This window comes from Thermobia domestica, chromosome 13, assembly GCF_964235325.1.
Source record: "Thermobia domestica chromosome 13, izTheDome1.hap1.1, whole genome shotgun sequence".
NCBI lineage: Eukaryota > Metazoa > Arthropoda > Insecta > Zygentoma > Lepismatidae > Thermobia > Thermobia domestica.
In genome coordinates, this window is record NC_137466.1 from 194226262 (window position 1) to 194254215 (window position 27954).

At 35.4% G+C, this 27954-nt stretch overlaps 1 protein-coding gene and 1 long non-coding RNA gene across 2 annotated transcripts in view; one reads left to right on the forward strand and one right to left on the reverse strand.

Annotated features, from left to right (window-relative positions):
- Window positions 1–27954, reverse strand: part of LOC145668914 (uncharacterized) — a 165080-nt gene that overhangs the window by 132666 nt on the left and 4460 nt on the right. The window contains exon 3 of the long non-coding RNA XR_014128116.1: window positions 5114–5260. This is a non-coding gene — a long non-coding RNA (uncharacterized LOC145668914). The remainder of the gene's footprint in view (window positions 1–5113; window positions 5261–27954) is intronic.
- The window catches only part of LOC145668913 (aquaporin AQPAn.G-like), a 179553-nt gene that overhangs the window by 19874 nt on the left and 131725 nt on the right, over window positions 1–27954 (forward strand). The gene's annotated exons all lie outside the window — the stretch shown is intronic.

The window sequence follows — 27954 nt, forward strand, 5'->3', positions numbered from 1 at the left end:
GATGAAGGACAAACACCATGATGCTAAAGAAAATTTTATTAATCAGCGTATTCTTAAGGCAAATGTCGGACGTTGGGAAGTGAAGTCAATAGGGATACAGAGGACAGATGGAAAAAGATATCCGCCAAAAGTGCGATACTCATTATTGAAACCGGCGTAGGAGACACGATTTTTGAAATGCACCAGAATGTGCTTAGAGATACAGATATGTATTGATAGAGAGCCATCGGAAGAGAGAAATTCCCGATTCGAGCTCTGAAGTGGAGTTTTGCGTTTGGAGCAAGAGACTCAACGCACCCCTTCCCATTGGTGATGACAGCTGTGATGAACGCGCCGAGCTAAAGGTTAATGAGCTTTGAGCTGCGAGCAGCCACCAAAAATTTAGCAGTTTTAGTATATTGATGCATGCAATATGAAACATTGTCCTCAAGAGATAGTGCTCCTAATATTAAGACGTTTTATAGAAGTGTTATAGTGCAGCCGGATAACGAAAACTCAAGTGCGAGCAATGGCTTTGCCCTCGCCTGAGGAGGAAATCTACCTCCAGAAAATTCTCTGAAAACTAATGCCATTCTTTCCTGTAGTCCAAGACGCTGAGGAATGTATAAAAAGGGATATTGTTTTGCCACCTAGAGCAGTCAACATTCTTGCAGAAGCAGTAGCATAAGCGCTAAAATAAAATGAAGAAAACAATTCCACAAGAGGATTAAAGATAATATCATCAGATGTTCTTCAAGCATGACTCGAAAGCTTGTGTTTGGCAGCTTAAAACTGACCAGAAACTCGACACCCGAGACTTCGTATATAAAAAAAAGAAAAAAGGGTAAGAATTTTCACCAAAAGTCATTAGGGATAGGATTTTCATGTAATTTCATTTTCATGTAAACTGAATTTTTTAGGGTTAGGATTTTTATGTAATATTATTTTTGTACTTAGAATTTGTAACACAATGCGCAACGTCACTTACATACTTTCTCTTAGGATGGAGATCTGCTTCAACTACGTTGCATCATCTGCTCCATCTTAGGAGGGGGGTAATTGTGACAGTTGCTATTGTGACCCAATTAATTAGTAAATCATTTATTAGTATATTGTTTAGTGCATATTTGGAGATATAATTTTTCTTTTAAAATGAAGAATCTGTATTTCTGTTTTCCTTCAAACGCGTATTTTCTTATTTGCTTTCCAACGGTATCCAGCCTTTCAGCGGTAAATAGACAACTGAGCAACGGAACTCTTTAAAAGTCTTTATTCACCACGACCACCCACAGCCAGGAGACACACTCAAGTTCTATTGTAAAGCTAGACAGTTTGTCTAAAAAGAGAATCTTCACAATAGCTATCGTAGAAAAGAGGTATATTCGCAAGCGCATGATAAAACCGAAGGAACCACACCGGCACGATATTGCAAGCTAGAAGTCCATTAGCACATTTTAACATTTTAGGAAGAAAGAAAAGGCAACGTACAAACAACAACCTATTTTGGCAAATTTTAAAATTTTAAAACTGGAATTGGGAGAACATACGTTACTTTTTTTAAAATAGAAAGACGGTTGCAAGATACTAAAAAGAAAGGGCAGTTAAGTTTGAGAAGTGACACCGACAACACGTATACAGAGCTCACACACACACACACACACTTTATTAATTATTTTTATCGTGTTGAGAACTATAGACAATGAAGTGCTAACACACCCAATAGTGCCGCAACGAGTTCACTCATAAAAACACTGATACAGTTAAATCAAATTCCGAACGTTCTCCCAACTATAATCTATTTTGCATTTATATCGACTTATAACAGAGTGCAACTAAAGTTTGATTTGTGACTGTGACCAATTGTGATAATTGTGATCAACATATATACGGATACATTATTTGTTAATCAGTTTACGGATACATTATTTGTTAATCAGTTTACGGATACATTATTTGTTAATCAGTTTACGGATACATAATTTGTTAATCAGTGTATCAGTTGGATTCACCAATATTGGACTTCTATAATCACTTTGACCGAGACAACTTAGGAAGAGACGCCGAGACACCTAGATATGAGGAGGAATTTGGATGCTACAGTCCGATGATGACGTCCTAAATATCCAGAGAGAGCCAAAGGCCTAAGGAGGAGAGCGTCAGAGATCGGCGGGTGACCATACACATCTCGGGAGTCGAACGGGATGCTGCAGTCACATGAACACAGGAACTTGAGTGTTGTAAGTGGTCGACCAGAGGTGAATAAAAGTGGTAGCTTCAACATGGGAATCGACGGGAAGGTAGGACAAAACCTTTATATTAAATTTTCAATTTGGAATTTGTTGCCACATTACCGTGGGCGAGCGCATCCTCTTACCTTGGCCAAATTCACTAATATATCGAGACGAGAATTGAATCGTGGTAATCCGGCCTTGACGGACTGAACAATTATCTTTTATTATTATTATTTTTTTTAAGAAACTATAACTGAAATCGATATTTTAAAATTTATTTGTGATTAACTTTTGTCATTTTAACCATTTATACTCACACAGCTAATTAGTGTTAGATTCTGAAAATTATCTCCTTATATTCTAAATGTTAGCGTTGTTTGCTCATTTAAAGATATTATATGTAGAAAATTTTGTGACATAAAAAGTTAGGTTATTACACGACGAGATTAATGTGTCAGAAAAGCATTACTATTCAAGTATTAATTGGATGAATGATCTTTATGTTTTCATGTATTTCTATCAAAAGATTTTTTTTATTTACCAAGTACATACCCAGAAAGCTCGTAATTGTCAGTTAGAAGACGAGTGTAATCTGTTTGATAGATATAGGTATTTTCATTTGTATTGACAGGGTGTACCTAAATTGAAAGGCATAGAGTATAATTCTTGCCATAAGCATGTAAATAGAGAAAAATATCATTAGGACAAAATTAACTCGTAAATAAGCAACTAAACATAAAAAAAGACATCTGTCTGCGCAAACGCCGCGCAGAGAGATCTTCATAATTATGAAGTAAAATATTGCGCAAAGTAAAATAAACAAATATAAGGTACCGACATTTAGAAAGAAATATTGGCCAAGTTAAGTATAAACTCTGATATCTATATATGTGTTCTAATAATCATTATGTATATATCATATGACTATCTAGTATATGTGTCCAAGTATATATGATTGTTTGTTTTTATATTGCAAGGTATTTTTATTATTATTGAATGTTATTATTATCTTAGATCTATACACATGTGTTGAGAATTTTCAATTTAAAGTAGACAGTTAAAGTCAAATCAGTGCACTGCTCAAATCAAAGCTTTCACTATCTTTTCATCTTTAATTAATCTAAATAATAGTCATGTCTTGCTAGCATTCAAAATCATCTAATTTTCCCACCTTCGTCAACTATCTATTTCTCAAGCATAGGTATTTCCCTACTTTCTCCTTCTGTGCTTGATGAATAAAATATTGTCTTCTGGACTAAATAAATCACACACAAAAGGTTATATCGGAAAGATGAAACAATGATACCATGTACATTTAATTTTTTTTTTTGGAATATCTAAAATATTGATCTTTAAAAAGTGGAAAATAGAAAATATTGTTTGTAATTTAGATAATAAGCAGTTACAAAAGAAAGGTAAACTGCTCACTAAATTCAAATCTTTGTAGTTTGAAAGTATTGCCTAAGATCTATTTTTAAACAACATAAAGAAAATAAGAATCCTTCAGATTCTTCAGTCAACGTATTCCATATTTCATTTTTATTTTATTTTAGTGACATTTGTCTCAATTTATTTCAACTTAAAATGATCATGTCATTTCATTTTTTAAATTGTTGTTCAATTTGAATTTTTATTGCAAGTTTGGATAATTAAAATTTTATTACTGTTACCTAAATTTTGTTAAATTGTCATTACTAAAACAATTCAGATTTCCCAACCTAGTCTAGGCCAATTAGAGAATTTTCTTATATTATTTCGAAACAATTGGGAACCTAGCTGAGCTGATCATCACAGATATAGTTAATAGTATTTATAGTAAATTTTTCCATTCTACATTTACATAAATTCTTTTAGTCTGATAACTAAATTAATTTATGCAACAATTTTATTTCCTTATCGAAGTGACGGCCAGTATAGCTGTTTCCCATTAAAACTACTATGGTAATTTTATTTCAGCTATGCAGCACGTGAATATCTTTTGAAATATGTTCTAATTAACTACACACCTATTTTCCTAGCACTCTGGAGTACCGTATGGGGAAAATAGGATTATAAAAATCGAGCCTCGTGCGGTGTAAATCAGGTTTTCATGGATCAACGCACGTATCTTCAGTTTTCTGCTTTTTAGGCATGTTATATCTTGTCAGGGCGGCGAGTAAATATGCAAAAACAATTTGCATATTCATAAATAGTATTTGGCGAACCCGAACATAATTTTTAACATAATTATTCAAAATAATTTCAGAACCAAGACTGGAAATCAAATTTATCTTGTCTTAAATTTGATTCCCCCAGCATTACAAATTCCGCCCCCGAACTAGGATTCGAACACCGTTACACCATGGCATGTGGCTAAAACAGTAATCTTTCATACCAGAAATGGATGCTCTGCTTCTCAGTCGTAATCTTCAGTAACACGGAACTAGTACGTATTTGCGAATCTGTAATTTATTATGGACGCAACGTTCTCAGGAAATTGCACAGCATTTTCCTGTACAAAACAGCAACACAGGATCATATAGTTTTTATCCATTGATTTTTTAGTAATTAGTATTCAATCTGCACCTCTCTAAGAGGAAGAACTATTTCAATTGTACTTCCTAATTGTTAAATTGTAGTGGTAGTAAAGGTTAATGCAATAGAGAAAGCAGAATTTGAATACAGCTTAACAGTGAGGCCTTGAACAATATACATTATGCAATCTTAATCCTTTGGACGTGCCTAAAGGTAATAGAATAAAGAATTCTTCAATACATAATAGCAAACTGTTTTGTTTCCTGCTTCTGATGTTAGTATTCTGTGCAATGCTGTAGTCAAGGAAATACAGTACAAAAGTATTCCATGCAAATCAAAGGTAAATTAACGATATCTAAGTATTATTGATTTACAAACTAAATCCTTACCTCAAACACACAGTAATAAGTGCAATCTGAAACTATATTTTACATATACGAGTGGTTTCTAAACTGTGCGCCATGGCGCTCAACGTTGCTATGACTGGCTAGCATCCTGGGGAATTGACCATCTGCGGGGAACCCCAGCATGAATGCCTGGAAGAAACAACTTAAAGTTTGTACCGTTTTTTTTTTCTTTTATAGAGCAACAATTATGAGGGAACAAGAGACAAGATTCATGTGAAATGTACACACTTCCTTTTAATCTTAAAATAGTATAAAAATTCAGTTCATTTTCACTTCATTAAGAAATAGAATTTTAGAACGCTGAAAAGTTACAATTCAATTTGTAGTGTATTGAAAATAATTTTAGAGTATAATCAAATTAGACATGCCTGTTAATAAAAGATATATTTTTTAAAAAGAGAGAAAAAAATGGATTATTTAGTAGATGTAGATATTACTTTACATGCACGTAGGGGCTGCTGGAATGTAGGAAAGAAGAATCAAACGTAAGGGATGCCGAAACTTGAAAATTGATATTTCAACTTGAACTTGAACCCCACACTCTCTCTCTCTCATACACACACAACCTTAAAAGAAAAAGTTACTTTTACAATCAAAAAGGAAGTACACAGTCACAGCAATAGTGACAAATATAATTTAAACATAGATGTTACAGGAAAAGAGTGTCCCTTAATAAATAATTAAATTTCGTCGACAATAAGGGAAGAGAGTTTTATACGGCATCATCAGTGGCGGATCTGAAAGGTAAAAACTGGGAGGGGGTGCAGCCAGAATCTAGACTATGGTAGGTATATCATGTGTTTACTATAAATATTCAAAAATATATAAATAACAGCTTAAATTTTTTGTCATTCAAAAAGCTGGGGGTATTTAGACCCCACGACCCCGGGCTAGATTGCCTCTGGCCATTAGAAGAAATACTACATTAGATAAGCTTTCCTTTCTCTATCTTATAGTAAAAAGAAGTACTGATATGATTTCCTCCCGCCATTGAATTTGAGATGAGTTCTCGTTCATGTTTCTTACATCTTTGGTGCTAAAAAGGAAGCGTTAAAACTACACAGTCAGCAGTGCTTCTTCTGGGGATGTTTTTCTGGGGAAGCACTGCTCCCGGAGTTAGTGCACCCTCGGAGGATACCAAAATAATACGTCTATAATAGAATAATGCCGTGTGAAAATAATATGTACACTCATGTCTAAAATTATTGTCGCATGTCTATAAATATATTTTTCTAGGAATATAAGTTGATAACGAATTCGCCTGGCACGTCTTATAATGTTAGTATGTGTATAATCGGCAAAGACATGTATGTGGCAAATTTCACGTGAAAAGAGCAGTAAATAAGAACAATAAAATGAAAATAAAATGTTCTTGTCCATTTAACAACATTTTATTTTACTCATTATAATTTTCGTATTTATAATTCTTTTTCTATGAAATTTACCACAAATATACATTTCCTGATTATACACATAGTTTCAGTGTTAAAAGTACCCTGCAAAATCATTATCGAATTATATATTCTTACAAGAAGACAGTTATAGATATGCGACAATCATTTTGGACATGAGTGTACCTATCCGAATAGTAAGTAGGTCCGCCGGAACATTAAAAAAAAAAAAAAAACAATTGACAGTCAGTATTTTTGAAATAGCGACAGTTGATTTGTAACAAACCATATTTCTGGGTAAAATATTAGAAAAGCGAAAAATGAAGATAAGGAGAGTCACGAACTTTTTATTCCGAAGTTGATCTCTAAAATCACGGACAACAAACCAAATGGTCACTTTTAACCAATTAATAATATTATGTTATGTTCATCCTTATTCACGTCCTTATTCATGGATGGACATTCACGTCTCTTCGTGTAGTTACACAACGAGTTACTTGCATAAGAGTCTTCTTAAGAATAGAACGGCTGAGAAACAAGGGATAATTTCCCTTCCTTATACTTGCTTGATCAAGTTGGTCATTTCGCGTTAATAGATGCATCACCTTCTTAGCTCGCAGGTCATTCATTTTCACAGACACGCACGACATCACAACAAGAAACGTGATGTGATGGTAGAAAACGTCTTGTGATTTATTTGGGTAGAAAAAAGAAGATGCTTTTCGTTTGGTGCATTCAGTTTGAAGAGAAATTCTTTATCGTAATGTTCATCTTTTTTCTTTTTCTTTTTTTTTTGTGACAGGAGAAATTTTCTCACACGCCTTATTATATGGTTGAACTTTTAACCTTTATTGGTTAAAATGAAATAAAAAAAATAAAAAAAAAATAAAAACAAGAAACCAAGATGCATTGACCGATGACCAAAGCTACTATGTCATCTTCATAAAAAAAAGAAAAGAAAAAAAAAAACAAAGACAGGTCATACTCATCATCAAGTGTTTCCAGGGATGTGTACAAGTGGGTTTTAGGACGCAGGCTGCTCCCTTCACTGAAAATGATACAATCAAACTAAAGAATTGTAAAGTTAGGGGCAGGATACTAAACAGATATGTACATTTGGGAGAGAATAGTAAATTTTGGGAAAGAATGATAAATTTGAGGGCAGAGTGGTGAATTTTGGGGAAGAATGATAAATTTGAGGTCAGAGTGGTAAATTTGGGCGAAGAATGATAAATTTGAGGGCAGAGTGGTAAATTTGGGACAAGAATGATAAATTTGTGGGCAAAGTGATAAATTTTGGGGAGAAATGATAAATTTGAGAGCAGAGTGATAAATTTGGGGGAATGATGGTAAATTTGAGGGTAAAGTGGTAAATTTAGGGGAAAATGATAAATTTGGGGGTCGATGGTAAATGTGGATCTGAATCACATGAGCTTCTAGCGAGAATCGAGCCCCGTCTCTCGCGACACTAACCATTGGTAAACGTTGAGATGATAACGAAGTGACAAAATATTGATTTAGAAAATTCCTAAATTATGCTTTTGTTCCAAAAACCATGAATTTATGATATAAATAGATCACTATTCGAGACGGCACGTTTAAATATAGGCAGAGCCGTAGCTAAGGGAGTGCGAGCGGGGCGGTTGCTCTGGGCGCTGATGGCAAGGGGGCGCCGAACGAGCAAGGCAGAAAGAGAGAACAAGTCTTAGAAAAAAGTAAACGACGTGGCGGTCCGTAAAAGTATTGGCGCCCCTTGCTCGGTTTGCAAAGAAATGCATTTAGTAAAAATTTTCATGTTCCGCTCGCAATTCAAACGTTTCAATGAGAGACACAATAAGTTTCTACTTACTACTTAAAGAAAGTTATTATACATGATTTGGTAATGACGATGTGATGTACAAGGTGTCGAGTAATGACTTAAAGTTTAAGATGGATCGTTTTCAAAATCGGAAACGGTCAAAGTCTGAAATATGTGTTTGGCGTTATGATGATGATGAGTTTGCTTAGTTAATCACGCTTTTCAACCCAGTCGGATTAATCACGATGGTGCGAGTGAAGGTATGAAAATGATAGGAGTGAACAGACACGCGCAAGCTGCTGTTTACGCGGGAATATTAAAAATGAAGGTAAACAAGGGGAATAGTAACAGTTTCGAACTTGTAGAATAGGGGTTTAAGCTGACAGAACTTAACCCAACGCATCTTCTTGTTTCGGACAAGAATTTTCCTACTCGGATTCATTTAAACACATTTTAATTACCATTTCAAATTCTGCAAAAATGTTGTACAATGTTACTCTCCTAACCGAGCCGTAAGCCTTTCTAAAATCAAGAAATTATTGATGGACCGGGGGTATTGTATTCCCATCTCTTTTCGAGCATTTATCAAATTGTAAATATCTGGTCTATAGTTGATTGATTTCGTCCAAATCCACACTGATAATCTCCATTAAACATCTGCGTATGGGATCAATCTTGCTAATAGAATGTTTCAAAGAATTTTGTAGGATGTTGACAGAAGAGAAATGTCTCAATAATTATTACAATCCACCTTGTCACCTTTTTGCGAATTGGAACAGTGATTCATTCTTTCCAGTCTTGTGGTAATTCCTCCTTGTTCCAGACAAGGAGAATGAGTTTGTGTATCTTGTTCAACAATTTTCCCCTCCACCTGAAATTAACTAAGCTGAAATTTCGTTTATGCCCGGAAATTTGTATTTCTTTATTTTCTTTATAGCGATTTCTACTTCTGTTTGATCAGGCTCTGGAATATATGGTTGTGTTGTGTGCATTCGTTTTTTCCAGGAACATTAGTTTTTGGCTATGTTTTAAGCAAATCGTTAAACAAATCTTTCCATCTGTTTAAGATGCTATCTGAATCAGTGAGAATTGTTCTGTCGTGTCTCTTCAATATATACGCGCGAGATTGATACCCTTTTTTAAATTCGTTGATGCCCTTATACATGTCTCGAATATATATATTTGAAGTTATAAGTCCCACGGTTATGCTGGTCAGGCTAAAGGAGACGGTGATGATGAGTAATGAATGAAATGGTGGAATGAAGAAAGTGGGAGGAAACGGGAGAACCCCGAGGAAACCCACGCACACGGTGTTTGTCCACCACAAAGTTCACTTGGCTGGGGCTGGGATCGAACCATATATATATATATCGCGTTTCTTTCTTCTAAACATTTTGGAAGTTTCCTGTCTGAGGTCAACGAAATTTTGTGTAGCTATATCGTTCGGATTTTGTAGCCAACGCAATTTCGCCTATTTTCCGTTCTCTGTAAGTTTGGTGCATTCCTGATCGAACCATGGTTTGTTCCTATATATTTCCACTTGCGCCAGTTTTTCTCTTGCTAAAATTTTAATGCTATCCCTAATTTAAACCCAAATATCCTCAACACAAGTGCTCCCAAAATCATCTAAAACTGAGAATCTATTCGACACTTCAATTTGGTATCCGCTCCTCTTGCCTGACTCTCCTCTAATTTCTTTAACCTCTCCGTTTTCAGACATTGAATATTGCCTTTATTCAACGATGATCTCTCGCTTATTATGGCTGCTACCAAGCAGTGATCACTGCTGTAGTTAGTTCCTCTAAATGATTGAACATCAGTTATGCTAGACTGTGTTCTTCTATCTACTAAAACGTGATCAATTTGATTGTGTGTTCTTCCATCTGGCGAGGTACCGTATGTGTGTTTATGAACGTCGAGATATGAGAATTTTGCACTCTTTACGATAAGGTTTTCGGATGTTGCGAAGTTCACGAGTCTAACGCCGTTGTCATTATTTTCATTATGCAGACCTCCATTCCCTATAATCGGTTTGAAAATATCGTCTCGTCCTACCTTCGCCAGGGTCGGATTTCCCAATAGGCCCGGTAGGCCCGGGCCTATGGGCGCAAGCTTCCAGGGGGCGCACGGCCGAGAGAAAAAAATAAAAAATTTCAAGAAATAAAAATAAATAGCCATAACTTAACATATTTTTTGAATTGATTTAAAAAATCAGGCTAATAAAGCATTCTGATTTTGAAGTTCATTGGAACAAATAATTGTTGGTAAAGTTCACCAATCTTTTGTTAATACATTAACGGTGTTTTGTTAAGCCCAGAACCAAGTAAATTCCTCAAAAAACTTGCAATGATAAAATTGCATCTTGGAGTGGTGTTTAAGCAATTAACATATAGGCCTGATATAATTTTTTAATAAAGGTTTTTAGGAAAGTAACTTTAACCAGACTAGGGGGCGGAAAAAATTATTGGGCCTAGGGGCGCCAAAATGATAAATCCGGCCCTGACCTTCGCATTGAAATTCCCTAATACAATTTTCATATAGTATCGCGGAAGTTGGGCAAATACCCGTTCTACTACTTCTTCGTAAAAAAAAAACAACAACAACAAAAAAAACTTTTATAACGTCATCCATATCTTCTCTTGGAGCATGCACATTTAAAACAATAATATCACACCACCGACCCTTAAAAGTAATAAAGGAACGTATCTCAGTAACAAATTCAACCCGTTTAATTGCTGATACTAAAAGAGTTGAAATTAAAATGCTATTTGTGTGGTCACATACAGAGTAAAATTACAGAAGTTTACAATTACACGTATGACTGCAAAATTGATGCTGTCACCCATTTCGAATATTTTAGAACCACAGTTGAAATTTCATTTCTTATCGATATTATGAAATGTAAATAGCTGTACATTTCCATAACTATTCTCCAAGTAGATTTGTATACAACCAAAATTAGTTCAACAGAAAGGCCAAAATAAGCCTTTTGAAAAGAGCTCTTATTTGTAAAAGAAAAGAATACATAGTTATCGCTTTAGACTGTTGCAATGGTTTGTCCAAGCAGCTTGATAAAAATTCAGTGTAGCATAACAACAAAAGCTGCTTTATATATATATATATATATATATATATATATATATATATATATATATATATATATATATATATATATATATATATATATATATATATATATATATATGTATGTATATATACCGTATTCTCGCGTGTATAAGCCGCACCTTTTTTCACGAAAAAGCAAACGAAAATGTAGGGTGCGGCTTATACACGCGAATGATTTAAAATGGCTTAAAGATAATTACGGTATTAATTTTTTGCGTTTGTTGTACGGTATTTACCGTACATCACACGAAACACGTATAGAAAACAAATCCACAAAGCCACAATCAGACGAAACAACAATTCAATATAGGGACAAACACGTTAACTCAAATACCGCTATTGTTGATTTGAATCAATAATTACCGGTAAACGAACAAAAGATTTTTTTAACGGAAGTAAAGTTAAATTTTAAGGGTGTGGCTTATACATGAGTGCGGCTTATACACGCGAGAATACGGTATATATATATACATATATATATATATATATATAATTGTACATCCCTTTGAAAACTACGTTACTTGGAGAAATATTGTAGATTTCCAAGATTCTTTTAATGAGAAGCTACAAGATTCTTACAGCACGGCGCTGTAAAGGTTGAAAGTACCGTAAGAAGATTTCTCTCCATTTTGATGTCAACAAATACTTCTTATTTTTAGAATACTGTCCTGGTTCGCTGATAACATCTTGAATACTCACTTTATAATACTAATTTTTGAAACCAAGCCACACGTGTCTTTGTAATACATGTTAAAAGGAAATATTTCTTTTCTTTCACAACCAATCATTGAAACGTTATTCTGCAAAAACAAAAAAACTTTCTTCTTTTCAATGTTTTTCATTAACAAGAGAAAATTCCGTAGCAGATCGTCTTTCTGATCATTCATTACTGTTATCATCATCCTAATCATCTTTCCATTTCTTTTCCCAATGAGTGTTGGCAATGAGGAAATTACATCTCTCTAGTACTCCTGTTAGGTAACAAATGGCCAATCCTGGAAGTCTTTTGAATTTGATTTTCCTCAGAAATAACCAGATGATAACATACATTTAGAAGAAGAAGAAAAAACATGTGAATACACCGCCATCGGCAGTTGTAACATCATATCCTTCGTAGCGATTATATAACCAGTCTGTGACACATGTCCATGCAGCGTATGTTTTCTTATGTACAGTATCTACTTGCTATATAGGAAAAAATATGTACTACTAGTACTACTACTTGAATTGTTGATGTAAACATATTGTCAGAGATTATCCATTAGCATTGTCGGCAGGTGCTTGCGAAGAATTTTTACATCAAAATGGGTTCCTCGTGTGAAAAAACGTGGTCATTATATCATGAGATGCAAAATGCCTGTATTTCATTTCTTTCTAATTGCTCATATATACATTATATGTTTTTACATTCTCGCCTTTAGACATCAATTACCTACATATTAAAGCCCACAGAAGCTTATGTAAGTTTCGTGATTCCTGATTTAAATAATATTATCCCATTGTTGTTAACAAGTTATGGATGGTCATAACATCCTCGATTAGAAAATATAGGATGTATTCTTTTGGTTTGATTTTCTTCTGGCAGTAATACAAAGTGAAAACAGTTATTTTCAACTAGCGCCCACTATCCGCTGTGCTGGGTTAAATTTTAAAAAAAAAATAGTAATATGTTGCGTTAGTCAGTCACTTTTTACTATTACTGAAGAGTTCTGTTATCGGTCATTTTCGATCATTTTATATATATCGTATACCCACCATCTCTCTTCCCCAAGTTACGGGGCTGAATTTGGATTTAAATGTCATCGGAAGTGTCACTGTTCACCTTAGCGACACGGAAAACTATGTATTCGTCACTAATATCGGTCATTTTTTGATCATTTTTAAGTATTTCCCCATCCCTAAGTTGCACCGTCAAAGTAAAATGACCAGACCACATCATCTTTGAAACTATTACAAATGAAAGCTAATAGGTAATACATGCATGCATATTCACCCAGTCATCCTTCAACAATAAGAAGAAACTCCTTATAGCAGCCTATGATAAAGGATCAGATATCTAGAATAGTGTTATTGACTATAGAATAATGAAGTAAGCTACTAGTGGCCTAAAAAAATAAATATAGCGAACTATTTTAATTAATAAAGCTAATAACGCTCATTACCAAGACATGATCTATTTCTCAAACCAATTTCATTAACTTATTACTTACTTTTCAACAACAACAACAACAACAACAACAAAAAAAAAAAAACTATTTAAAAAGTTTTGATAATTTATTTCACATGGAGCAATAGCGAACACTCTGGGGTAATGGCAAATATTCTGTCTGGTATTTCCCCATGAAATGCCATTTTATTGTTAAAATTGAAACTAATTGTTGACTGCATACAGGCTAGTAAGATTCCAAAGAACTAATGCTCAACTGTAAAGGAATATATAGCCTTGTCTGTAACAATATAGATAAGATAAGAGCGAACTTAACTTCCCCAGATTGTGAAATCAATATTATAAGCGAATCGACAAAAGCAACAAAACGTTTTCTTCCTGGCAATCCACTCAACCGACAGTCACTAAATTTGTGCTGCACTTTTCCAGGTCTCTCCGCTAGCGTGCAGCAAAATCGTCTATTTTCTAACAAGCTTCCTTGGGCGTAAACTTGGGTGTTCTGCATTAACCCAGTGTTCGCGAATACCCCGCTTTCCCCTATGTAAAAACGAAACTACTCAACTTGTTTTAAAAAATAATTATTTTCCAAACTGTTCTTTTTCTTTCATCAGAAATATAATATCAGAAATAGAATTTAACTATGGAACCGTCTGAAATATAATATCAGAAATAGAATTTAACTATGGAACCGTATGGGCACCTACATATATAGGAAGCGTTCAGTGCACAAGAGACTAGGTCCACTTTTGGTCTATTTGGACATACTTCATATACCCGAAGCTCTTTTCAGTGCTTAAAATATTCATATCAAGATTCTAAATAATTCTTATCATGTAAAAAAATGAAAACAATGTTTAACTTTTTTATGTATTTAAACTGAGCGTAGAAACTGTCTTTCTCTCAGAACTTGTAGTCATCGGACTTGAATCCTAAGTATTCTGAACGCCCCCCATATACTGTAGGTCATTTAAAGGTAGGTGCAGGTAAATACGCCATGTTAAGAGTTGGATTTTTTATAGCCTTAATTTTCATGAAACACAAAGAAGGAGACATGTGGAGTAGCCTTTTCCGGGTGTAGAAAAAATGTGGCAATGATGCGATTCAGTTCTACTTTGTACCCAAGATGAAAGAAGAAAGTGTTACAAAGTGGCGTATTTACTGACATGTGCAGCTAATTACGCCAAGTCTAGGATACTACTAGAAAGCTGTAATAAATCTTGCAGCTGCTTACATCGTCTGTATTATACGAACTCAAATATTACTACACAGCATGGCTGAAGCAGAAATTGAATAACCAAAGTGCAAGATGAAGATAAAAAGATAAAATGTAAAAACGATAATCTCCAAAGTTGAAATGAAGTTCCAAACTGAAAAGTTTTAGTCCATAAGAAGATAAACAGTGTCACTATACTGTGACTAAAAAAAAAAAAAAAAAAAAAAAAAAAAAAAAAAAAAAAAAAAAAAAAAAACTACACCGATATTACATGGAACATGTGGGACAAATGAAAACATCTTTGTCTTCAGCAGTCAGTCCTGCACAAGCCCTGATGTATTTCGCTGCATCATGCTTGGTATTGATTTAGTAGCCACGGAATCACAACTACTGAAATTGCACTTACAAAACAAACTGTTCCTAGACGGACACGAAATGAGGCGTACATTGCTGTAAACAATCGGCAATGTTCTGAGTTAGCACTTAACTAATAACGGATCCTTACCGCTATTGACATAATAACATCCTTCCACGGAATCTTCCCAAAGCAAACAATCCTGCACGGCGCGGTGTGGCGGTCTCAGCGCTGTCTCCCGGGGTATTCTTTAAATCGGACTTGTCCAAGACCGTGGCACATAGTGGAGGCGCATTTTAGCGGATTTCGTCGGAAACGTCCCAGCACTGAACACTTGGCGTATTTAACTGTATTGGCGTATATACCTGCAGTTACCTTATTATTTATTCTTTTGTTATTCTCGTGGATTGCACCTTTATATTCTAAAGAATAAATTAATGCATAACGCATTCAAGGTCGATCGACTTCCTTTTTCGTGATGTGAAAAGACTGTTTAATCAGAGTTCGTTAGCACCCAAAGAAGTGGAAAGAGAGAAAAAGCAATGTGAAACTTGTAGAAACGAGCGTGACACTCAAATTGCACGTGAACAATTTCAAACTTTGAATATGTTTCATTACATCCTTGGAAGAATTTACAGGATGATTTTTTCATGTTCTCTACGTAATTAAGACAAATATTTACTTTTCAAATAAAAAATGAAATGAAATATTTAAGTTTTACGTCCTACAATTATGCCGGCTAGGCTAAAGGAGACGGTGATGATGAGAAATGAATAAAATGGTGGAATGAAGAAAGTGGTAGGAAACGAGAAAACTTACGCACAGGGTGTTTGTTCACCACAAAGTTCACTTGGCGCGAGCTGAGATCGAACCAAGAACCCGATGCACCAGAGGTGAACGCTCTACCACTGAGCCCTGCGGCCAGTTACTTTTCAAATAAATTAAGGTAACAGTTACTAATATCTTGTATGAGTGTTCTGTACGAAAGTAGATTGTTGCCCTATTTGCCTGCTGGGAGTGTGGTGTGGTTCTCTAATCCGGCCCTCTTGGAGTGTGATAGGTACGAGGTGTAACTTTTAGTACGAGGGTTGGTCTTGTATGATGGTCTACACATCCGCCAGCTGCACCGGAGTTAAGCCTCGCTCACGATTTGAAGTCCACGTTAGTAATAGATTCCATCCTTCGTAACTTAGGCATTACCAAGGTTAGGTTATTTACACCTAACCAAGGTTGTAAAATACAACAAAACTCAACTTGAATCAACCTGTTTGCCTAACGTAGATAAGTGTGAGTCTGACCCAGTAAGGTTAGGGGGAGGGTGGGCAATTTTTTCCTTGTGACTCGAAAGAATGGGACACTGTAAATTAGGCGCGTCGTGCGCCTAGTTCACAACCAGTTATTCGTGCTCCTAGCGCTCAAAAATGTTTCGATGTGCTACGACTGACCAAAAGCTTAAAGCAGTTATAGAAACAACAATTACTTACTAGAGCCTATATCATTCTCAACTGTATATAAATATTTAACCTATACTATAACCTATTAACCTATACTAACTGAACCTGCGCTATTGACACAACACACAGTTCTAATATGAGCGTGAATATCCTTCCTACTTCTCACTATATCTGTGCAAGTCCCTTTACGGACACAAGTAAAGGACAGGAAGACTCTCAAAGGAGGTGAATTGCTAGAGACAAACACATAAATGTAGTATTTTAATATATAGAATGTTGGGGGGAGTTTGTGGCAAACTTGGATAAGTGATAGATGATACCAAATACAAATATTTTTTTCTTATAATTCTATATCCGAGTACGCCTCATTGTGGGTTCACAAGCCTTTGAAGTTGCCAGCTTGCAATAAGTTTTGTCATTCAGATTATTAAAGCAAAGCGCCTGAAATGTCCATCAACCCGCTATACGTAGCTCCTCTACTGGTTGCCTTTCCCAAGGGTCAATAGGCCCAAAACGGAGCCTAAAATGTGGAATAGAAAAATAAAGACAAGTTTTTGGAAATTTGAATAAAAACTGGCAAATCTACACACACTTTGGAATCGACCAGTGAAAACAACACCTTTCTAGCACTTGTGGTTTTCGAAATCTCATTGTCGAAAGGATTGGGGATAAACATATAAACTTTTCTAGCATTTTAATATATAGACTAGCTGAACTTGCGCTCTCTGCAAACCGCATAATTCACATATGATCATGAATCTCCTTGTTATTCCTCACATCTGTACATAGGTACATGTCCCTTTACAGACAAAAGTGAAAGACATCTTGATTAAAAAAAAAAAAAAAAAAAAAAAAAACTCGGCCAGAGATACCGTAAAGGAATTTTTTCGATTACTTTTTCAATATCTCGCACAATTTGCAACAGTTGAGCCTACTTCCGGTTGGAGTTTTTAATTCATGTATGATCAGTGTTTTCTTTCTTCGTGCATGCAGTATGTAATAAGCAAATACATTACACACACAATTAATTATAATGCCAGTGATATATGGTGTTAATTGCTTGGGGTCCCTGATTCGATTCCAGCTCGCGCCGTGTGGATTTTCTGGTGGACAAACACCATGCTCGTGGGTTTTCTCGGGGTTCTCCCGTTTCCTCCCACTTTCTTCATTTTACTCATCTCTCATCATCACCGTCTCCTTTAGCCTAACCGGCAAAACCGTGGGACGTAAGACTTAAAGATTTCATTTTTTTCGACAGTAAGAAGAATAGTATTTAGGGATTCTATCCACAGTCTTATTTTTGGATTTCATATCAGTATATATCAGCAATATTATGCTGAACTATTATTGCAGTTAAATTTTAAATTAATTACTCCTTTTCGAGTACTCTTATACAAATTCATAGGAACCTTGTGAATGTTGGGAAAACCTAGACAAAAACATATTTCTGTTATTCTTTACTAACAGCACACCCATCCAGTTGTATCTCATTGTTTGATACTTTCTTATCAAACATATTGACCTTGTGCATGTTAAGGGAAAAAATAAATAACGCTTCTGCGTACCACCCTCTCCACCAGAACCCGTGACTCAGCTTCCAAGCTTACAACTAGTGTTATCGATTCATCTCAAATATTTCAAAGTAATTTTACTCAAGCCTGTTTGGGAGAAATGAATAATAACCTACTTCTGAACGCCGTTAATTGTAATATGAAATCCGGAAGACATTCTTTCTATGAGCCAGAAATACTGGGCAGAAATACAATTTGTGTACAGGAATTGTATATTTCTCAGGCGTTTGTTTCATGGCCAAATGATAATGAAAAACAAAGGATAACCATTTCTCCAGTCTAAGATAAATCTTTATTGTTTGGAGTGTTTTGCTCAATGAACATCATATATCACAGACAGTGGCGTATTTACGATTTTGTTTCGGGAGGGGCTTTGCTAACTTTTGGGGGGGGGCTTTGCCTGGAAATGTGAAAATTCTGCAAGATATTTCATTTACTTTACTATACTAAGTAAGATTTCGTGGGGGGCTTAAGCCCGGAAGCCACCCCCCTAAATACGCCACTGATCACAGACATTATAATTAATTGTGTGTGTAATGTATTCGCTTATTACATACTGCATGCAAGAATAAAGAAAACACTGATCATACATGAATTAGAAACTCCAACCGCAAGTAGCCTCAAATCTTGCATATGTTTTTGTTTCAATGATATTTAATTTGTTCGATATTCGATAGCTCGATATTGTAATATTCGGTATTTTAATATGTTTTGATTAGACGACATTCCGAGATTTTTCGATGCTGTGGTGTTTGATATTGTATTTTTTTCGATATTTTGGTAAATTTCCATATATTGGAATGATGTTTAATTTGTTCGATACTGTAACATTCGGTAGTTTAATATTTTTCGATATTCTGATATTTGATCCTTTGAGGCGACAGCGTAAAGAAAATTTTCATGAAATGAAAGTGGAAAGGCAGAGCGTGAGAGAAAATTTATTAATAGAGAGGCTTTCACCTAAACTTTTCCCTGATCTATTTTTCAGCTTTTGAGTCTTCTTCCTTGAAACGCCTCAACACCTATTCTAAAAGTAACTCCTGTCTTACTCAATTGTCTTACTCCACTGTTAGACTCTTTTCTTCTCAAGTATCTAATTTCTTTATTGTTAATTTAACCTGCATTTCAAAGTGCATACAAAGGATCAAGGGTAAATAGATATTTTAAGAATTATATGAAATGACCCGGTCCTTCAATAGGGATGAAGGGAGAGGGTTAAAAATTCCAAAAGTCACTACTTTTGTCATTGTGTCGCTTCTGTAGCAAAATATGGTAACTGTTTAATGCACTTGATATGCATAAACCAATATTTAAATATATAGTATTTGCATACCTTAATCCGTAGCAGAGCTTTGTCAATCACTCAGGCCTAGTTACCTTATGTCTTCTATATTCAGAGCCGTAGCTAGAGATTCCGGCGCCCGGGGTGAAGTAGAATTCGACGTCCCCTACAATCACCATACCGAGCTTTTTATATATATATATATATGTAACAGTTTCGCCGCTTTCGAAACGACGGATTCTTTTGGACATGGTTAGCGTACGCACCTTTGGCGTAGGAGACCCGGGTTCGATTCCCGGTGGGAGCTCATGTGGTTCGGATTCCACGTTAATCAGTAGGTCCACGTCTAGTGATGGATAAGTTCCCGGGAAGGTATTTTTCGGGAATATTCCCGGGAAGATTCCCAAAATGGGAATTTATCCGGGAATTTATGTTCAATCAGAAAGAAAATTGCATTCTATTACTATATTATGATTTCAAAGTTGAATTAATTTTTATATCACAGCATATTATTACTGTTGACCACAGAGGATTCTTTAAAATGTATATTCTGAACGGTATTATGTTAGGGTACTTTATTAACACTTTATTATATTTAGAAAGTACGCATAAATGTATATTTATTTACAATATGTTCTATCAATTAAATATGCCTATGTGTGAAAAAATTATATAGTAACAGTTTAAATTTATATGTAAGTGGGTTTGCTCAACTTGACTCTATTACTGATATTATAAACACATTAAATTTATAAATGTTATAAACCAATTAGATTGGGTAAATGCTAGAAGATACATGTCTCACCAATTTGTCAACATTTGCGCATACATACCTGTATTTATGTTCACAAAATTTGCAAGATACTTACTTATCTTTATAGTTTAGTACGTAACATTGCCATACACGACCTTTCATTCTACATATTTCTCGAAATTCCATACGTTAATTCACATGTAAAAGAAGTCCGAGTACTTCTTCAGAAATTCGAGTCAGAGAGAGGAGACAGACCGACGTCTATTACTAATGATGGTTCAGGGTTTATTAATAGTACTTCATCTCTATTTCTACATAATTCTAAATTACTCTACAAAATGGTTCCTTTTCATCATTTGTAAATTAGTACTTTGTTAATTTTGGCTGTTCTTTAGCATTGGGGGCCAGCTTTTGCACCTACTTTTTTGCGATAGTCTATTCCGATGCATTTGTTTTAGGTTTCATACGTTAAATTACGTTACCAACATTAAATTCAGACAGCGTTGCAGAGCGAGCGTTAGCGAATGAAGGCGGGTTAGAGCCCCGCATGGCACGTTGTTTTCTATCTTCGTTACCAACAATTCACTTTCTTTTCTCACATAAATCACTTCCACTTACCTTTCCGTTTTGTATAAATCCCATAATGCTCTAAAAAAATGTGTTCGATACTTTCTTGACTACTTGAACATCACTATCAACTCATTTCTTCCGTAAATCATCATACTGTTTGCTAGTTTTGGCCCCCCAATTCTAAACAATTATCTTACTTTTTACTGCAAATGGAAATGGAACTTAAAAAATCATATTATTAGTTATATAAAGTACCGTCAAATAATTTTAAATTTTTTAAACCTCCAAATTCTTTAAAACCTAGAAGTAAATCATAATATATTAAAATAAAGTAATTAGCCATATGGTTCTCATAATTTGGAAGATAAAGTAAAGAAATGGAAATAAATTCCTTCCCGGGAATTTATAGGCCAGGGGAAAAAAACCGTGAATATTCCCATTTTTAAATTCCTTCCCACTGGGAATATTCCCACTGCCCATCACTATCCACGTCTCATACAGCCTCGCTGCTGAACGGGACGTTAAACTCAATTCTTTGGCACAGGGAGGGGAAGCGTGCCACAATACACGTTTTTAATGAGAAGGTTCACTATTTGTCCACTAGAGTGCAATGCTGTATGCATGCAGATATCCCTTTTGCTTTAGGAAAGTTGTAAAGTGTAAACAGTAAATTAAAAGATGGGGTTGCAAGACTTAAATGACAGCTATAAGATTCTTGCAGCATGACAACCTAGCTTGCGATACACGTATAATGGCGTGACAATTCTTAAACTAAGACGTAAGTTACAGGATTTTAACAAGCGAGCTCGTAGCAGTCGACTAAGCGCCTATTTGTTTTTCTTAGTCGCAGAGTTGCCAACCGCCCAGAATAAAATTATCGATTTTCGTCTTTAAAATTATATTACAATTTTTTTTTATCGTATATTCGTTATGCACGTGATAATTGTAGAAAGAAGTATAATGCTACTAATACTAGAAATAATATATAATAAACATATCTAGTAATCTTTAGTTTCGAACTTCAAGTCGTCATTTTCATCATTTTAAAAATCTTCATTGACACTACGTCGAACAACATTTCCATCGTAATTGAACATAATTGAATTTAAATAATGAATGCAGGGTTGCCATTTGCCAGTTCTCAAATTGTTATAGATTAATTTTAGCAGACACGGCTGTTAAAAACCACCGTGTGTGTGCTTTATAATTACTAAATGCACATTTATAATTTATTTCTACATTAAAGAGTAAAAAAAAAAAAAAAAATGTGCGTATATTCGCCTATTATCGCAAGGACAATATCTTATATAGTATTAAGGCTCATGTTAAATTACTGTATGGTTGGCAAGGCTGATTAGTCGATCTTCCTTTCTCTTCTATGATAACTTTCACAACATCTACGATAATCTACAGGGTGAAAATTTATCCATATATACTTATAATGGTAAACATCTTTTGCAGTGACGAAATGAAATGAAGTGAAATCTTTCAGTTTAACATTACACGATTATGCCTTTAAACAGGGCCGTAACTAGTGTAGGGCAGTGGGAATATTCCCGGTGGGAAGGAAATTAAAAAATGGGAATATTCCCGGGTTTTTCCCCTGGTCTATAAATTCCCGGGAAGGAATTTATTTCCATTTGTTTACTTTATCTTCCAAATTATAAAAGATATATGACTAATTACTTTATTTTAATATATTATGATTTACTTCTAGGTTTTAAAGAGTTTGAAGGTTAAAAAATTTAAAATTCTTTGACTGTACTTTATATAACTAATAAGATGATTTTTTAAGTTCCATTTCCATTTGCACTAAAAAGTAAGGTAATTGTTTAGTATTGGGGGCCACAACTAGCAAAAAGTATGATGATTTACGGAAGGAATGAGTTGATAGTGGTGTTCAATTAGTCAAGAAAGTATCGAACACAATTTTTCTTAGGGCATTATGGGATTTGTATAAACCGTAAAGGTAAGTGGAAGTGATTTATGTGAGGAAAGAAAGTGAATTATTGGTAACGAAGGTAAAAAACAACGTGCCATGCGGGGCTCTAACCCGCCTTCACTCACTAACGCTCGCTCTGCAATGCTGTCGCTTGTTGGTAACGTAATTTAACGTATGAATCCATAATACAACCGCATCGGAATAGAATATCGCAAAAAAGTACGTGCAAAAGCTGACTCCCCAATGCTAAAGAATAGCAAAGATTAGTAAAGTTCTAATTTACAAATGATGAAAAGGAACCATTTTGTAAAGTAATGTAGAATTATGTAGAAATAGAGATGGAGTACTATTAATAACCCTGAACCACCGTTAGTAATAGACGTCTGTCTGTATCTTCTCTCTGACTCGAATTTCTGAAGAGGTACTCGGATTTCTCTTACATGTGAATTAACGCATGAAATTTCGAGAAATGGGCAGGAAGAAAGGTCGTGTGTGGCAATGTTACATTCCAAATTATAAAGATAAGAAAGTATCTTGCCAATATTGTGAACATACATATTTATGCACAAATGTTGAAAAAAATGTTTATAACATTTAAAATTTAATATATTTATAATAGTAGTAGAGTCAAGTTTAGAAAAGCCACTTACATGTAAATTAAACTGTTTAGCGGTTTAAAAGTATGTGGACTTGCTATACCATTTTTGAAACATATTTACTGTCATAGAACATATTGTAAATAAATATCCATTTATGCGTACTCTCTAAATATAATAGAATATTAATAAAATAACATAACATCGTTGAGAATATACATTTTAAAGACTTCTCTGAGGACAAGAATAATATACTGTGATATAAAAAACAAATTTATCTTTGAAATCATAATATAGTAATAGAATGCAATTTTCTTTGTGATTGTTCATAAATTCCCAGAAAATTCCAATTTTTGGGAATCTTCCCCGGAATATGACCAGGGAATATTCTCGAAAAATACCTTCCCGGGAATTTACCCATCACTAGCCGTAACTTGTTGGGATCAGGGGGCAACTGCCCTCCGCCCCCAGAGAAGCTCCTCGCTGTTCAAGGTTCACTACATTGCATAAACAAAACAGCACACAAAAAGTAAATGAAACAAAAATGAGTCGTGGGTCCATTTCAGTAAAAAAATGTCTACTATTAGGGACCTTAGACATAATATTTGTTCGTATGAGTTTGAGATTTGTCAATATTGTCCTCTTAATTTGTCATGTATGAAACGGGCCCAAGGGAGTAGCTAACAGCTCCGCAGACCTTGCCGTGCAGAAGGGCCCCACAGGCTCCGGGACCCATAAACAGTAAGGGAAAGATGGAAAGAGGGGCCCAAGAATTAGGAAAACAACTTTTCTAGGGGGCCCAAGAATATTAATTCTTGCCCCACCAGAAAAAAATGTAAGTTACGGCGCTGCCCTTAAGGCTGACAGGTGACTAAGCAAGTGTATGATGATGGAAGAATTGGTGGAATGAAATGTGGGAGGAGATGGGAGTACCCCGAGAAAACTCATGTCACAAACTCACTTGTCCGGCAGAGCTCCTCCGTGGCTAAGCGGTTAGCGTACGCGCCTTTGGCGTGGGAGGCCCGGGTTCGATTCCCGGCGGGAGCTCATGTGGTTCGGATTCCACGTTAATCAGTAGGTCCACGTCTCATATAGCCTCGCTGCTGAACGGGACGTTAAACTGAAAATCAACTCAACTCACTTGTCCGGCAATCGAACCAGGGACCTCAAGTACCAGAGGTAAGCGCTCTGCCACTGAGCCACCGTACCTCGCTTTTTCTTTCTGCAGTGATGATTTCTGTTTTCTCCGGAGGTATTACAATACACTAAGATGGGGGTGAAAGTAGCATTACGAAAATACTAGGAATCTACGTTGGTCATTATAGGATATACGAGAATAGACGTGCCGATGCTCTTTTTTTTTTGCTTCATTGAGTTTATAGGATTAAGATACATATGTGCAGTTCCTTTATTTTATAACATCCTTGGTGTAAGCAAACTTTTGGGGGCGAACACTAAAGTTCTTCCTGTGTCCATATCTTCGTATGATTCTAATAATTTTTCCTTCTTTCTATCGTTTTTCTTTCTTGAACGAAGACATTTTCCCCTTGTGTCCCATTTATTCCCATCCCGGTTCCGGGGGAGTATTTCTTGGGTTAGGGGAGATAATATCTCCGGACCACCTCCTGAAACCATCACTGACCTTCTGAGTTTACATATTCTGCTTACGTGCTTCCCATTCTTTCGTCCCGTCTTATTCTAATGTCACCTATTATAGGGAGCTAGCTTGTTTACCAGCGGGGGCTGAGGTAAGGGGGGAAAATTTTCAACATTTTTTCTGCCTGACTTGCGACACTCCCTTTCCCTCCTTCTATATGTCAGCGTTGCCAGGCGTAAAAAAAATTGTCACATGAATGTCATTCTGAAGACTTAGTTGATTATTTGTTGGGTGTTGTGGTCGCGGTTTTGTTGCTCATTATTCATTTGACAATGGCTTCACAGCTTAAGAGAGGGCAAACTATACACAGCGAAGCTAGAGAAGTAATAAGGAAGGTCATAGTGCAGTGCGACGAAGAAGCGAGGGAGAAAAAACTGAAGCATCTGTTATCACAGTCTAATTTGCGTGTGTCCACATATACACACGTTTCTATATTCTTTGAACATTATTTATGACTTAATTTTTAAAAAAAAATGTATTGAGTATTTATCTTCATTGTTTTCAGTTACATTTTAGTGCCTATTTTACTGCGTATTTTGTAAATTTTAAGTGCCTATTTGCCCACCTATTTTCCAGGCTTTTAATACCTAAACATCTGATCTCTAGTGATAATGATTAATCGAACTTAAACATAACACATACCGGTATATTCTTCATTGCACTTCTAAACTGTTAATAGAAAATTATGTATATAATTTATATGTTTCAAGTGTTATGTATAAGCTCTGTAATTAGATTGAAAATAAATGTATTATACGAAGACAATGCTATTTTTAGAGCCAACAAAATTTCTTCGAAAGAGCGGAATATTCTTAGATATAATTATTATTAATAAGAATTAATATTTATTATTATTATTATTATTATTATTATTATTATTATTATTATTATTATTATTATTATTATATTGTATTATTATTATTAATAAGAATTAACGCTCTAAACAAGCTTAGAAGCTTCTAAATGTAGGACCTACATTTTTCTTGCATAAAGCGGGGTTTGAACCATCGCATTCAACTATCCCCAGCGGAATTGACCCTTTATGTTGCAATCGAAGACTAAAATGCTAGACCGCTCCGCCACGCGGGTGATTATAAAATATAGAAGGTGAGTAACATGCAAAATGTATTCAAATACGGTAACTGCTTATGCAAATATAAAAAAAAATCCGATAGGGATTGCACAGTTTGTATAAACTCTTTGAATTAAGTGAGTATTAGGTGATTTTTTTTACAGCGCACTGGCAACGCTGCCCAGGACCATTGAGTGACCGTTTCTTGATGACGGGGGTGGGGCACCTGTCAATCAACTCTGAATTCCTCGGCCTCGCATTAAAGCCAGCTCCCTGTAATACACCTTCCTTCAAGTCTCGAATTCTCCTTCATTATAGGCCTAGATAGCGTTACTTCTAAGACATTTCACCAAACAGTACATTTTAGGATTTGACTTAAACATTAATGAGTTGAGTCTATGGTTCCACCCTTCATCAGCAGCATTCATTCTGTACTGGTAGCCATGGGTGCCGGAAGGGGGGCAGGATGGGGCCTGACCCCCCTGGCTCACGAAAATGTATACGTAATATTGTAAACCACGTGTATTAAATCCCAGAAATACCAGACGTAATGTAGCAACCATGGAGATGACACCCCTAGAAAATTTTCTTCGGGTGCAACTGCCAGTAGCATGATTTAGTGTCCCAAGAATAGGTTCTATCTACTCCATTAACCATGTATTAAAACCGGAAGCGGTTTAAATCAATTTTCGTTTTAACATTTATTACTATAGAACAAAAATGATAATATATACAAAATTTTCTGGTGAAATTCTAGCCTATGGTCATGCATTACATGACCCACGTAGCGTTTGTAATAAAAAAGTTAAATTCAAGATGGCGGCAGCAAGATGGCGGTCGTCCGCGTAACCTACGCCAGAAAGTGTCACCCTAACCCTCAAGTTCAAGTACCACATCAAATTTGCTGAAAGTACATCCATTTGGATTTTAATAGGGGTGGTAAGGGACTTTTGAGACACCCTGTATAATGACAAGCTGTTTCGTGCAATCGATTCAGATTGTCAAGAGAACATATCATCACATCCCGTAACACTCTACCAAAACCGTTAAGTTAAAATTTACTACTATTTCCGGTTTCAAAACTGATTGTCGCAATGCAAATATAGTAGGAGATATCGAGATGCCCGTTTTCTGCGATCGATTTAGCTTCCAAAGAGTTAAGGTTCTATCTCCTTCCTTAACCATTCATTCAATTTGGAAGTGGTTCAAATTAATGATTTCCGGTCTCAACCATTATCGCCATAGAATAAAAACAGTTATGCACAGCGAGTAATAGCTGTTTGATATGGCTTCGGCGTCCGAGGATCAGGTTCTAGCTTTGATATTATTAATGTATTGCAATCACTAGTTATAGATGTACTGCTTCAAGTTTGAGGATTTAATTTCGATAGTTTGGGAGTCCACTGTAGTTTACTCTGTGAAACGAAATACACATGTTTAATGTAAAATTCAATATTATAAACCAGAAATAGTGAATTTTCAATACTTTTGTATTGATATAGAGGTTTAAGGGATGTAATAGAGCCTATTCTCGGACTGAATCGATTAAAAAATTAAGGAAAAAAGAAAAGAAGAAAGAAAGACAGAAAAGCTTCTCGCTAGATCTTACCGTTTTTGTTCTGATGCCTGTTGACAGACGGACAAACAATCTTATAAAACAGCAAAGATTTTCCGTATTTAGGAGTCAGGTCCGTATCGATCTGAGGTCTAGGAGGGCGGCCCCCTAACATTTTCATAGTAAGTTTGCAAATGATCTATAATATGGTTAGATCGGGCTTCCCCCCTACTTTCTGCCGGCTCCCCTACATTTTGGGCTGACTACTTGTCTCTTAGGAATAATATTTGGAAGTCTATTAAAGTTTAGGAGAAAAATGC